Genomic DNA, 14,868 nt, shown 5'->3' on the forward strand with positions numbered 1-14,868 from the left:
CAAGGTCCCAGCTGAGCTCTCTGTGTGCCACTGACAGCTCTGGGATGGGAAGCAGGGAAACCAGGAGCCTCACAAAAGTGTTGGGTTATCTTTACACACAGACAGCCAAGCAATCTCTTTTTTTATCAGATCTGAGAAGAAAGGGAATCCCTCCTGTGTGGTGTTCCCTTCAGGCTTTTATCTCTCCTTTTCCTTTTTTTTTTTTTTTTCCCCCACAAAGACTCAGGCTACAACTCTGCTCACTAGACTTTTCTCTTGATTTCTGCACTCTTCTCCCTATGGAGTGAAAAAAGATGCAAAGGAGATCACAGGTTTGAAACGATGGGGATATGCCAGACCTTGTGTTTGTGTAAATCTGAATTTTTCAGCTGATTCCAGTGGAGTGGGGTCAATTTACACGAACCTAACCAAAACCTGCGCATGAAACGTAACCCACTAATTTGTGTAGGAGTTACTAGAATTTAAACCCTGCTTGTGATTCCCCTGGTCTGATGTAAATTCGCTACTATTTCACAACGCTAAAATAACGGGGATGAGGGGGATTAAAACTCCTGCTAACGTGCTCTGCTGATGCCGTAAGGAAAATATTCTGCTTTCTGAGTCATTCGCCCTGAGCTGACTTTCCCTTTGAATGGTTCAGGGGTTTCCTTCTTTAGCCATAAATTGCATGCAAATTCTTTTTCTGTGTGTGTGTGTGTGTGTGCTGTGTATGACAGCGTGTGTCTGGGAGGGTGCGTGTGCCTCTTTCAGAAGCAAAGCCAAAGCGAGGGGCTGTTCCTTTAAAGCAACACCGAAAAAAAAAAAAAATGCCTTCAGGCGTCCTATTACAGTGGAAGGAGCCAAGGATCAGGATTTGCAGCTCAGCTATATAAACCCGGCAGGATCGGGCTGAGGTGACCAGTTCGCTTCGCTGTCAAAGCTCTCCGTGCTTCACACGCTCGCACACGGCATCGGGCAGCGCAACTTCGCCGAGTTTTGACAGGACGGCAGCGAAGTCAGGAGCCGGGAGCTGATTGAACATCTTATTTATTTCATGGAGACTGCTCCCAGCGGGATCTAAGCTCCGGCAGAGGCTGGAAGGTAAGTCTGCTTCCTTCCTGAATAACAAAAAGTCAGGAGGTCTTCTCCCCCAGTGACCCAGTGTTCTGTCATGACCCTCATCAGGCTGAACCGTCAGGGATCCTCTCGGGGAATGGTTTGGAATGGGAGCACGCCTGGCTTTGAGTTTGTCTTTATTGTCCGGTGTAACAATGTCAGAACTGTCCCAGCCTGATCCCATGAATGAATGGAGCAGGAGTTAGATCAGTGCTGGACATCCACAGAAATACAGAGGGAAACCTAATTGACAGGAAGGGTAGGAAAGCAGATTTGGGGTTTCCTCTTGGCTGCTGGAGTGATAGAAATATTTCCCCCATCCTCGCTTCATGAACCAGACGAAACCCACGTGCAGGTCCTCACTCCCAGGTAACTCTTCCTGCTCAGCTCCTTGTGACCGGATGAGAGTCGGGCCCTTTTCTGTGTTAATTTACTCTCTGCACGCTCCTTTTCACCGAAGCCTTTGTCACCTTCCTCCCCACCCCCTCGGGGCTCCAGTTGCTTTTAAAACTCCGGTAACATCAGCCTGGAGTGGGGAGCAAAAGACAAAGGAAGATTCAACTGGTGTCTTATTGCCGGTACTTTACCGGGTGGGTTCTGGGAGCAGGGGGGTGAATTGCCCATCATCGTGGAAAAACAGACACTTATTTTACGTCTTGGCTACTTGCTCCCTGGTGCTCTGAGATTTTCTGCATGACTGTGTCTGCACTTACCACTCAGGCTCAAATGGGCTTAAAAAGGAGAAGCTGACTGGGAGAAGGTGAGCACAGGCAGATTCATTTAGCAGCTAAGCCCACTTATTGAAGACTTCGTGTTACATCACCTTTGCAGAGTTTTCCCTGCCTGATTTCCTCTCCTGGCTACCAGGAGAGAGAGTTTTTGGCAGTTATTCTAAACTTCTGTAAAGTCTGTGTGATACAGTGGAGGAGAGTGATACGTTCACATTGAAATGATGGTGACGTGTCCTCTTGGCCAGTGGAGACGTTGTAAAATTAAAAAGCATAATAAAGATACTTATCAAATTTTTCTTCATAAAAAATTATAAACCAGTGAGGTGGATGTGATTCTACAAACTGGGTAAAGCCATATTGTCCAGCTGTTGTGTTTGGTTTCCTCTCCCAGTTTTTTTTTTTTTTAATCATATTGGGGATTCATTTTACACACTTCCTGATGAATGTTATACTTGGGGTTTGTTTGATTGTGCTGGGGTTGTGCTTTTGCCTTTTAAAGACGTTTCTCTTGATTTGTGAGACTTGATTTGTGAAATCATAGAACCATAGAATGGTTTGGGTTGGAAGGGACCTTAGAGTTCCTCCAGCTCCAACCTCCTGCCATGGGCAGGGACACCACTAGACCCAGACCAGGTTGCACAGTTGAAGGGTGGGCTGTGGTCTGAGAATGAGCTGGACAGTGGGGACCAGTGACAGCCCTTGGAATCCTTGGAACTCTTGCAGAAATGTGTTGTGGTGTGTTTTGGGGTGTTCTTCACTGCTACGGGGAACTCAGGAGCAAATCCAAGCAAATGGACTTTGATCAAATGACACCGTTTAGCCAAAGGAGGAGAATTGGTCTGTGGGCAGTTCACCTTCTCTGGGAGTGACTTTGGAAAGTGGCTGGAAGAGTTCTCAGGGTGTTGCCAGTGCAGGTGCTGCACCTGTGCCCAGGTACCCAGGGAAGGATGTTCACCTGAGCTGGGCAGGGACAGGCAGAGTGAGAGGCACTGCCTGCCCCCCTCACTGACCTGTCACACTCACTATCCTCAAGCAGCAAAATTAGCATTATTTTCCCATATTTTTTCCTCATTAATTTTATCCTCTGGCTCCTTTCAGCCCGGAGAAAATTCTTTGCAAGTTCCAGCCCTTAATCCTCTAACTACAGTTACTCTATCAGCCTTTCCAAAGCTGAGGGAAAGCCAAAGGATCTGCTGAAAAGCCCCCAGCCTGCAGATGAGAATTTCATGTCTCAGCTGGAGAGGAAGCAGAAATTCTGCTAAAGAAATCTCTTGCAGGTACATGGTGGTCACGGGGAGAGAGAACCAACCAGTCCCAATTCTCCTTGTTGAAATATTGATGCCTAAAGATGCTAAAACTTACTGGGAATATCCCTAAGCACAACCTAAAATGTGCTCCACGGATTCTGAGCAACTTAGCTGGAGACTTTTTGTTAGTGGAAATCTATTCTCTTTTTTCATCATTATCATTTCTCCTCAGTGTTCACTTAAACTTAACTATCGTGTTGCTATAACAGCATTTCTAAAGGTGTTTGACATTCAGCTCAGGTGGCTTATTTTTCATATCACTTCTTTTTATAAAACATCTAAAAAAAAGCCAAGGTCTATTCATGTATCAAGATGTTCTGACTTGCTATAAAGAGACTGTCAAAGTTTGTTCTTGAGTATTGTTTCGCTTTTTGATAAGAAAATGAGATTAAATGGCAGAGTCTGTTCTTCTCGGGACTTTTTCATCCTTTTCAAGAGTGAAGCAGAACCAAAAAGCAAATGTGCAGTGAAACAGTGATGTTTAAAGCCAGAATTTTAACCCTTTCATCCCTGCTGGTAAAACCATTTGGAAAACTAGACCTTCTTGGGCAGTTCTGTGGTTGTTTTCCTGGTACAACCCAAAGGTACCTCTGTCCATCCAGCTTTGTGTCCAGAGGTTTGAGTGGTGCTAAATGGCATTTAATGGTACTGGATTGTATAAGGAGTATCTGATGTAAATGGTTGTCCTATAAGGGAGAAACAGCTCCCATTCAGTGGGATATTTCCATTAGGGAACCCTGGTGTCTGTGGTTGAATACTGAATTTGGAAATAAGCTGGAATGCAGGGAGGATGGTGTCTGCTTCATTATCAGCCACACATTTACCTGCCTGACTCTGAGACATATATTGAAGCATGAGAAATTCAGATTGGTTGAAAAACAGATTAATTTGAAGCCTGTGGGTTGATATATTTGTCTTTGGACAGGTGCCATCACAGTCTGCTGAGCTGAGGGGCCATTGGCAGTTTTAAGGTCCAGTGGCTCATAAAACTCGAGGCTTAGGAATGGCTGATTTACATCACTGCAAAGTTAGAAATCTCAGCTTTCCAGTAATAAAAAGGGATTTGTTTTGAACAGTGGCAGTTTGAGATACAGGGCTTTAAAACTGGGCTCTGATTTACCAACAGGCACTTTCTCAGACTTAATTTCTGGTGTGAGTTTAGCACACCCTTCTCAAAGACTGAGCTCTGGACCAAACCCCGTGGTTATAAACTACAGGAGTCTGAAACTACTGTGAAATGTAATAGCTCCCCTTAGTTGTTTTAAGGAATTTGCTGATGTAATATTGCAGAAGAATCATTGATGCTGAAGCAGGAAACTAAGGAAAACAGCAATCAGAGGGAATTGAGTAAGTATTTGATCCTCATCCAGGCTCAGAAATTGCAAAACTAGTGCAATTGTAGGACTAGTGAGCTCTGGACAGAAAACATCATAACTTGAGCTCAAGAGCTGAAAAATAAGGCACGTGCACAGATTGCTTATGAATGTATAAGGTGCAATTTAATTAATTAAACTGCTTGATATCAAGGTGGACTTGCTGTCCATGGCTTTGGTTGGTTTGTGCAGGGGTTTATGAGATGTTGATGTAAATGTTACTTCAGCATTTTAGGGCTTTGTTCTATTAGAAGTTTAGACATAATAAGTGATGCTCCCTGCCACAGAGAGCTTCCAATTCCTATTATTAGCTGTTCAAAACAAGTTCTTTGCACAGTGGAGAGAAAAAAGGAGGAAGAAGCAGAAGAATGAACAACCCCAAGAGACAATTTTGAGCCGTCGCGGTTTCCACCGAGCCCTGGGGTTTGTCCAAGCGTGAAACCAACCCCTCACTCAGTGCTCGCTGTCCACTCATCTGTTCAACCTCTGTCCAGTCTGAGCTGAAGTTAAGTACCTTCCACATGTGGGAAAAGTTAGAAACTGGGCATTCTTCCAGCTACTGAAATCCTTCTGAAATCCTTCAATGGCTGATGTAACTGAGCGGCGTGGAACGGGCAGACGGGGAGGAGGAGTCAGGGAGGGCTCCTGCCTGACAAGGGATGGCTCTTGGTCCTGCAGAAAGAGTTTGGGCGTTGAGAGAAGGAAGCTTGAATCACTTAATGTCTCTTTTGGACATTGAATGAATGATATGTGTGCCCTTATAACTAGACATGGCCCTGCTATAACATTTTCTGGATTTCTTTATGTATTGTTTTTCTCTCTCTTATATCCTCTCTATCCTGTTGCTGGCAAAACAGCAGCAAAAAATCCCCACCTTATAGATACCTAGATGTAGAATTGAAAGAATACTAGTTAATATAAATACATGAATTGTATCCCATAGCATACCCCTCACAAACCAGTGTGAGATTTTGCTGCTCAGCTCATGGAGCCAATGGGAAGAACTCTCCACTTCTGATTTTTGTTTGGCTTCTGCATGAGCGACTCACCCAAGATAAATCCACCCTGAGCTGATCTCGGCGCGAGAAATTCCTCCAGATTCACATCCTTAATTGTCTGTAGTCTCAATTAAACCAAGGTGGGATGTTGCCAAGTTTTCAGAACTTCCAACTGGAGCGTCCCAGGGCACGAATAGCCCGTGGCATTTTGTATTCTTTGGGCAGCAGGGGACAAGGTTGCCAAGTTTGCATTCAGTCATCCATCACATATTAGCCCACTGGAGGTCCATTCTTCCCTAGCAATGGGGGAGCTCTGCTTCCTACTTAGAAAGATTACTCACACAGAAAGCCCTTTCCCCCAAACCAGGCAAGAGAAAGGGACCTTTCTTCAATTCACAGAAACGCTCCCTTTCCAAACTCCCCACAAAAATGATATTGTTTCATGCTTAGAAAACATATTCTTTTTAGTAATTGAGTCGAAAGTGCAGGGTGGCAGGACAGAAATCTTTAATACAGATTTTCAAAACAATTCCTTGAATCCCAGGCACAACAAAGGTCTATTGTAGTGGGCTGGCTCTTCCCATGCCAGGCTGTGGCATTGACTATATGTGTGCATAGATATTGGCCAGGATCCTCCCAGGGCTCTGAAATGGAGAGCCTGGGGAAATTCCACTTTAATGGTTTTCCTTTAACTGTGCCCAACACGCACCCGAACTTGACAAATACATAAACTTAAAATCACAAATGCTAATTTTGTAATTGGGATACCTTTCAAATTAAGATATTTACCATAATATTATTCTAAACTGTCACGGTTCTTCCTGAAATTGATGTTCTTTTATACCATTCTGGCAGCACAAGGCTAAAAAGGGATATAAATTCTTCTGAATATACATGAAAATTCAACTGTGAGACCGTTTCCCTGTGCGCCCATCAGAACTGGCTAAAGAGTTATTTCCACCATTAAGGAACTCCTGCTGGAAAGGGACTATAAAAAGCTTTATTTCCAAGAAAGGAGGTAACTTTCCACTCCCAAGAAATCAGAAGAACTGGAAGCAGACAGACGTTTTTCAGTGAGTTTTGAGCTTATCTCAGGTGCAGGATGCAGAGTGAGCAGGTGAGAAGAGGCAGCTGGGAGCTGAGCACTCTTGGGACTGTGGTTTTCTGCCTCTTTGGTCCGATGAAAAGCCTTTATTTGGACAGGAAAGGGTCTCTCTGAGTGTGTGCTGAGCACTTCAGCACAAGCCCTCGGTGGTTATCTGCCCTCTTGGCCAGGCATGATTTCATCTTGGCAGAAGCTAGTTTGTCAGGCTTTCCAAAGGAGCTCAGTGGCCACTTTGCTCCGGGCTCTTTGTTTTTCCTGCTCCTTTGGGAAAGCCAACCTCCTTTGGATGTGCTGAATCCTCCTAAATGGTTTCTCTGTGCTGTGTGACAAAGGTCTGTGCCAAGAAAGATATAAAGGTAGCTTGTGATGTGTGGGCAACCCATTCCTCTTAGTGAGCCCCAGTGTAATGCATATTTTCCCTTTACTTGTGGCTTGTACTTCCCTCCTGCATTGCTTGTACCACAGTAATTCAGGGCTGACTCCCAGTGAATGCTGCACACTGTGGGCTACAAGTCAGAGGAGAACAGGATACATATTAAGGGAAAGGTCCCAGATCATTTTTCTTATTGAAATATTTTGGCAGTGGAAAGAGTTTCCAGGAAAAAAAAAAAAGCTGGCATTTCCCATGGAGAGCACTCCTTATGAATGTCCTATCTATTTTTCCAGTTTGGTGGCCAAGCAGAGTGTTTATAGGAGGATATACCATCTACAAGCCAGGGGATTTATATTTCCCCTGCCAAGTGTTAATTATGATGTAGACTCACACACTTTACAGGTTAGCAAGTCAATCACAGGGATCCAGCGCTCCAAGTGCTGCACTTCCAGGAGGGATGGAAAGACTGCAGCACCCAGACAGTGCCATTCTCAACTGCATTAATATTATTTGTGCTTTATTGTCATTCTCAGGCTGTTATTTCATATACTGTTTGTCTTAAAAATTGGGATTTGACAGGTGTCAAATAGGAAATGTAGTTTACTACCAGCCAGAAGTGTGTCTATCCATGTTTTCCCCATCCCTGGATGTGGTGCCTGGGCTCTGGCATCTCTGGGAGCTCAGTGTCACTGTCCTGCCTGTGCTCCCAAAAGCCCCATGCTGAGGGAAGATCATTTTGGACACAGTTCATTGGCTTTGGTTTGGTTTGGAACCCTCCAGATTTGGGTGATGGTCCCACTGGCATCATGCAAATGGGCAAAGTCTCATCCATAAGAGAAGGGAACTGATCCTGGATAAATACAGTGCTCTCCAGGTTGTGTCCTGCCTCTTTTGTATTGTTTATGCTGCTCAGAACACGTGCAAGAACCCTTAAACTGTGCTGCTGTGTATATACATAAAACTCCCACTTGAGGTAAGAAAAGAATAGAATTGTAAATCATGGAATCCCAGAATGGTTTGGGTTGGAAAGGACTTTTAGATCATCTCATTCCAACTCCCTGCCACAGGCAGGGACACCTCCCACTATCCCAGGTTGCTCCAAGCCCTGTCCAACCCAACCTTGGACACTTCTAGGGATGGAGAGTCCACAACCTCTCTGGGCAACCTGGGCATATGCCTGCCTGGGTTATATATGCCCTATATATATATCCTATAATCCGGAATCCTAATATCCTAGCACTAAAAAAAAAACAAAAAAAGGGGGCCTTACTGTAAATAAAAACTGAGTTTATGGTGTCCAACTCCAATGGTTTCACCTGGGGAAAGAAATGTTTCTGCTTGCATGAACAATTATTAATTCCCTTTGATATAGGGTATCAAATATACATATAGTACACGTACAGTACACGTGCTTGGCATTGCCTGAGTTATCCAGCAGAGCCATTTCTTTCTGCAGAGGATGCCTCAACCTGATCCCATTTGGTCTGTGCTCATATAGGTCAGGAGTGCTGCTCACGGAGGAACTGGGGATAAACCCAGTGTGCCAGAGGGGGAATTAGAACCCAGCGAGCGTTTTTCATGCACAGAGTGGCACTGCATTGTCTGCATTGTCCCTTGTCCCCTTCCCTTGAGCTGGCTCTGCTGAGGGGATGGGTTTCTCCCGTGCAGGCTCCGGGGGCTGGCAGCCAAATTCCCATGTGACACAATCGCATTGATTTCACCGGGGAGCCGCCGCTGGATAATTGAGCTCCACAGCCCTGCTTTTATTGCAGGGCTCCCATTGCTGTCAGCTCAGGCAGGTCTCAAGTCACTGTGGGTTAAGAGAGCGAGGTCAGATGTTGGTGGAGGTCTCCTGAGCCTCCCATTAGTGTGACAGTGCCCAATTTGCTGACGTTTGAAGCGGCAGCTCGGATTTTTGTCCGAGTTCAGTCACCGTTGCCACTAATCACTTGCTCAGGGCTGTGTTTATGGCTGTATTTTCCATTACATTACATAAGTTTACATTACATACTCTGCTTTACATCAGACCGCTGAGAAACACCCTCAGACTGGACTTTTCAGAAACACTCTCTCTTCTTTATTTTTCCCAAACGCCTCGCTCTCAATTTGTCTCGTATTTTGCGAATCTGATTTCTATTTCATTTTGTCTCGCCAAGACTGATTTTATTCCGTCTTCCCTTCATTACATATTTTGTTCTGTGATGAGTTTGCTACCCCAGGTTGCCAAAGATGCAAATTCCTGATGCTACCACATGTGACAGAACTAGGCCACGGCAGATCTGTAGCCTGGGGGCGATTACTGGAAGTCAGATTTCAAGGAACTCCTTCTGTGGTCTTAAAAATGTGCACATTCCTGAGTGTTTTGAGTGTTAGTACCAAGGACAGAGGAGTTCCAGCAGGGAGGAAAAGCCGCCTGAGGAAACTAATAATTGGTTTAAAAGCAAAGGATTGCCTGGTGAAGGGTCACCCATATGTTTCCTCAGCTTCTTTTAGAACAGGGATCTAAGTCTGCTCATAACCAGTAATAATATTTCTGGTCCCCAAGAATAGTGCAGGTTTTTATGGCTGAGTTCTGAGGTGTCTTTAGAGATGTCTTTTCAGTGCTTTAATAAGTATATTGTTAAACCAAATTAAAATTATAAACGCATGCAAATGTCCATAATTAATTCTGGAAGTATCCTGCTGCCTGCTGACCAATGTCATCTGCAGCAGTTCATACCCCCTCAACACTTTTTATTATTCCACACCAATATAAATGTAAATTGTTCATGCTCTTAGTTACAGTAAAGTCGTTAAAACAGAAGAATTCCACATCACTCGCCTCTGGACGTGACACTCCTTCGGCTAAAATAATTTTAAGTATGGAAAAGTGTGGTGCTGGGTGTGTGGGGGAGAGTTTTGGCTGACCTCCTCCTCCTGACCTCCAGGAGAAATTGAAAAAACAGCTTCCTCAGAGATGCTGTCTCAGTGCCTTTCACTCTTACACTATTAGTATGTCAGTAATTTATGGTTCTGACAAAAGTTCCTTATTTCTACCGTGCAGTTTTCACCAGTATTTTTCTTAAATACATTAATTTGACATCTGCTTTTTATAGCAGGTCATTTATTTATTCACCTATTCTAATTGTATTTATCAAGAGTATTGATGGCTCATTTCCTACCCCTCATTATCTGATGTTTGATACCTCAAACATGAATTTTTGGGACTAATAAAACTGTCCAAGCTCCAAACTCCAGAGCTGCTTTGTTCTCAGAAATCTTGCTCAGCACGAAAAAAGTGGGAAGAAAACCCAGAAGTCCCGAATTTCTGCTCTTCCCATCTCGTCACAAAACCATCTAGAACCTTGTGAAAGGGGCTCTGGAAAACCTATAGGTGGTTTTGGAAGAGATGCTGCGGGGAAGGGCCTGGAACCGAAGCCGAGCTTTGCCCGTGGCTCGAACACGAGTCGCTGTGATTCATGAGAGCACACAAACCTCATGGTTTGAGGCTGCATCAGCAAAGCCCTCAGAACATTTCAAAGTGAAGCCTACCCAGAAAATAATGAGCTCCCGACAAAGTGTAGCTTGGCAAAGAAACTTTCCAAAAGGCAAGTTTAGAAAAGCGTCGATCTTTTCCAGCTCCGCGTCTTTGGCGGGAGGAGGGGAGAGCCAAGAGCCCGAGCGAATGCTTTTGCTATTAGGAAAGGCTTTATTAAAAGGTACAGGACGTACTGGAGAGGCAGGAGTGATTTCTGCTGTGAGATTATGCACAGAAGTTGCTTTTGCTGTGAAAGAGGGGGGTTTTTTTTAATATATTGGTAAAAGCACTAATTGAGGCTTCTGTGTCCGTGGCCCAGAGTTCTTGTGCCTTCAGAGACTAAGCGGGGAAAGCCACTTTGGTGCTGGAAATGCAAACAGGGGTTTCAGGCAGAAACTAAGTGAAAGGAAGGTGTGAACCATCCCTTCTGCTTTCCGTGGAGTCCCTCAAGAGATGACCCATTTCCACAGCTCTGCTGCTGTTTTTAGGACAGCGAGTTTTTCTGAACCCATTGTTGCCTTTGCTGTTCCCATCTCTGGTGTGTCCCGCTGTTCCTAATCCACAGGTTTTGTCTGGGCTGTTACTGCTCGTGGCTTTTTCTTCTTTTTCTTCTACTTTTTTTTTGCAGTAGCCCCTCTGACAGCTACTGCAAAACCAGAGATCGCCTTGCAGATGTGAGAAAACAGTACTTAGGAGATGTATAGTCCTGTCTTTTCTTTTTCCCTCCCGAGTTTGTAGCAAATTGCACTACTTGGCTGATTGCTGTGCCCCCTGCCAGGAGCCTGAATGCAGCTCAAAGGCACCCCACTGACCTGCTTGTTTTGTTTCTCTTTTCCGAGTTCCCATTTCCAGAAACTGATGCTCAAGCGTAGGAGCCCTTAACAAAAAACCAAGCTCCAAGGACAGGCTGAATTCCCTGTTAACTTGTGCCTCAGCTCAGCCACTGCTAGACCAGATGGGCTTGGTGCTTGTTCTCCCAGAGTTACCTCTTCTAATGCTGTTTCTCTTTTTAAGTTTACATGTAACACATTTGAATAATTCGCCTTGTAAAACAACCAGGCTTTATATGAAAACCCTGCTGTGGTCTGAGCTGGATTCTTCTCACTTCCCATCTGCAGGAGTGAATCACTTGAACTGTGTAAGAGCAGAAGACATTGCTACACGAACATGGTGTGCAAATGTGTGTGTGAATGATTCTCCTCATTTCATGAAACCTCTAGAGCCTGTTCAAGATGAAAGGCCATTTCTGCAGACATAAGATAATTAGCTGGACTCTTGTATTTTGGGTCACTTGCAGATTTTTTTTTAATTCTCTGGTGTCTTTTTCTGTGGGTTTTGGTAACCTTATAATTTATTTCCGTGGATTCATCTTCTTATTCTGGTAATTAGCTTGGCACATCCTCTGGTTTGGCTTCAGAATAAGTCTGCAATTTTCTGTTGTTACCCTAGAATTTCAAGCAGTTGTGCAGCTCTGTGTGTGTGTGCTGCACATCTGGTCAGACTTTCTGCTTCAGAGCAAAAGATACTTCAGAGAATCAGGGAATCACAGAATGGTTTGGGTTGGAAGGGACCTTAAAGATCACCCAGTTCCACCTCCAGCCATGGACAGGGACACCTTCCACTAGCCCAGGTTGCTCCAAGCCTCGTCCAACCTGGCCTTGGGCACTTCCAGGGATCCAGGGGCAGCCACAGCTTCTCTGGGCAACCTGTGCCAGGGCCTCCCCACCCTCACAGGGAAGATTTTCATCCTAATATATAATCAAAACCTACTCTCTGTCAGTTTGAAACCATCATCCCTTGTCCTGTCACTCCAGACCCCTGTAAACAGTTTCTCTCCATCTTTCTTGTTGCTCCTTCACGTCCTGGAAGGCCACAATCAGGTCACCCCAAAGCTTCTCCTCTCCAGGCTGAACAATCCCAGCTCTCCCAGCCTTTCCTCCCAGCAGAGCTGCTCCAACCCTCTGATCATCCTGGGGCCTCCTCTGGACTCTCTCCAGCAGCTCCATGTCCTTGCTGGGCTGTTCCCCAGGGCTGGAGCAGCTCTGCAGATTCCCCTGTTTGGGATTCACTTTCTCCCTCCCATTGCAGGGGGCAACACTCCAGCTCTTTTCTTTTTAATTAGGTATTTTCTGACAATTTTACAGCACTCCTCAGGAAGAGGTTTAATTATGGAAATGAGGATTTGACGGTACCTTTCCTGTGAATACTTAATTCACAGAGACCTCCATTCCCTCTGTGAGGTTTTAACCAGTGGTTAATCTGAGACAGAGCAGATGATTTATAAAATAATTTCAGACTGAGTTTCAGTCCTCAGTCCTTACCACGAGGCCACACTATTAATCCCAAGGCTGTGGGCACTTTCTGGAGTCTGCTGAGAGCACGGATTTCTGTGGGAACTCCATGGGCCCAACTCCATTTAGCTTCTTTTCTCGTTATGGTTCAGAAGATTTGGATATGGCAGACCCTTGGTCAGGGAGATTTTGTCTCAGCTACTGTTGAAATGTCGTTTTTCCAGGTCTGGGGAATCCATTCAGTGTGAAACCTGTTCATTTCCCACTTTGCAACGACACTCCAAGTCTGTGTCTCACCATTCCACTGAACTATAACTCCCAGGTGAACACATTCCTTGCCTGCCTTATGTGTTGGTTCACCTCAGACTTTATTTTCCTTTATAATTTCCCATCAATCAGCAGACTTCCACCTGGCAGTTTGTATTCCCAGTTTTCCTAAAGGAGAGTTTGTCCTCTCCACAAAGGTCCATCCTCCCAGCCCCACAAACCAGGGCTCTGTGGTACAGCAGAGGTGAGCTGGGCACTCCCTTACCTGCCATCACCTTCCACATGTCCCTGCAGGTCAAATCCAGGAGATATTCCAGAAGATATTGCTCCTTTCCTAGTGCTGCCTGAGTAGCAGGACCCAAATCACACCAACATACATGGCACTGCTGGAAATGTCAGCTAAAATATATTTTAAAAAATAAGATTACTCCAAATGAGCATTTATTTGGCTTTTTTTCAGCTCAGCATCCAGAGTTTCACCTCTTCCCACACTTAAGGGAATAAATCTAATTTGTGAGAAAAACCCTTTGCATTTTATAGATGCAGCTTTTTCATTTCCTGGCCTTTGCACCTCTAAGAAACAGCAACACAAACCATGCAGGAGATTACTGCTCCAGCCTGGGTTATTTTCTTGAACTCCTCATTTTACATGGTCTTGTCTTTACTTTGCCTCCAACAAAAGCCATACTTAAAAAAAAAAATAATATAATAATAAAGAGACATATTTTTAGCTGTGAATCCCTGCAGTGCCACAGGTCAAATCCACCAGCTGGTCTAACATGCTTTGGAGGAGAAGAGAAAGTGGAGTTGGGTAATAACCCCCAACAGCACAATCAAATCTGAAAACTGGGAAATCTTGGTGTCTGTCCCCTCTGCTGCCCCTCCCCAGCTCTGCTTTCCTCTCTTTTCCCAGTCTTTTCAAGCTGTTTTCTATCTCCAGCCAGGATGGTTTCCAGCCAAACATTCTGTGGGGTGCAGGGGGAGTGTTATTTATCTGCAGTTACAATAGTTTTGTGCACAATAGACACGAGTGTATAAATATATATATAATATATAGTATAATAATAATAGTTTAACGTGCTCCTTGGGAACAGGAGAATCTGTGTCCTCAGGGATGGTCATTGGACAGTCAGACATCAAGGAGAAGGTTTTTGGCTCTTGGACCACTATTTTGGAAGTATTTTGCTACCTGACTAATTCAGTTTGGTGTTTTAAATGCACTTAAATAACGTGTCTGGCTCCCCCACGGGCACAGCTCTGCACTTTGAGAGGTGTGAGTGGACAGAAGATGAATTCTTTCTCCTCCTGTGCTGGGGTGGAGCAGAGAACCAGCACTGTGGGTTCACTTGCATGACTTTTCACTTAGTAATTGAGGTCCAGCTCTGGATTTTATTAGAAAAAGGAGCAGGAATCCTCTGAAGAAATGATTGAGGTGGTTATTCTTTAAATAGGCCACTTTTTTCAAAGCGAGCCATTACTGGTTTCAAAGATTTCCTCAAAATGGTTTGTCAGGGATTTTTTTTTTTTCCTTGAGAAAGGGAACTCCTGAAATGCTGCTGACTCTCTCTTAGTTTTCTTTTTTGCTGAGTTTTCAGAACCAAAGGAAAAAAGGGCATCTTTCAATGGCTAAATATGTGTTGGGAAAAACTTTCAACCACTTGTACCTGTTACTTTAGCATCACAGTTCTTTTGTAGAGACAACCTTGATACAGTATTTTTGGTTACTCAGACATCCAGTGGAGAACACAAGGAAAAACTGAATGAAACAAACCAGAATGAGAGGAAACAATTTAATGGTTTGGTTTGGTTTG

The 14,868-nt window shown here is 44.5% G+C and overlaps 1 protein-coding gene across 3 annotated transcripts in view; it reads left to right on the forward strand.

Moving 5' to 3' along the window:
- Positions 1-843: 843 nt before the first annotated feature.
- Positions 844-14,868, forward strand: part of TNC (tenascin C) — a 69,814-nt gene continuing 55,789 nt past the window's right edge. For all 3 annotated transcript variants that reach the window (XM_017829245.1, XM_017829246.1, XM_017829247.1), the window contains exon 1: positions 844-1,080. The gene's annotated coding sequence lies outside the window, so the exon portion shown is untranslated. The remainder of the gene's footprint in view (positions 1,081-14,868) is intronic.

This window comes from Lepidothrix coronata, unplaced genomic scaffold (assembly GCF_001604755.1).
Source record: "Lepidothrix coronata isolate B3197 unplaced genomic scaffold, Lepidothrix_coronata-1.0 Scaffold160, whole genome shotgun sequence".
Lineage (NCBI taxonomy): Eukaryota > Metazoa > Chordata > Aves > Passeriformes > Pipridae > Lepidothrix > Lepidothrix coronata.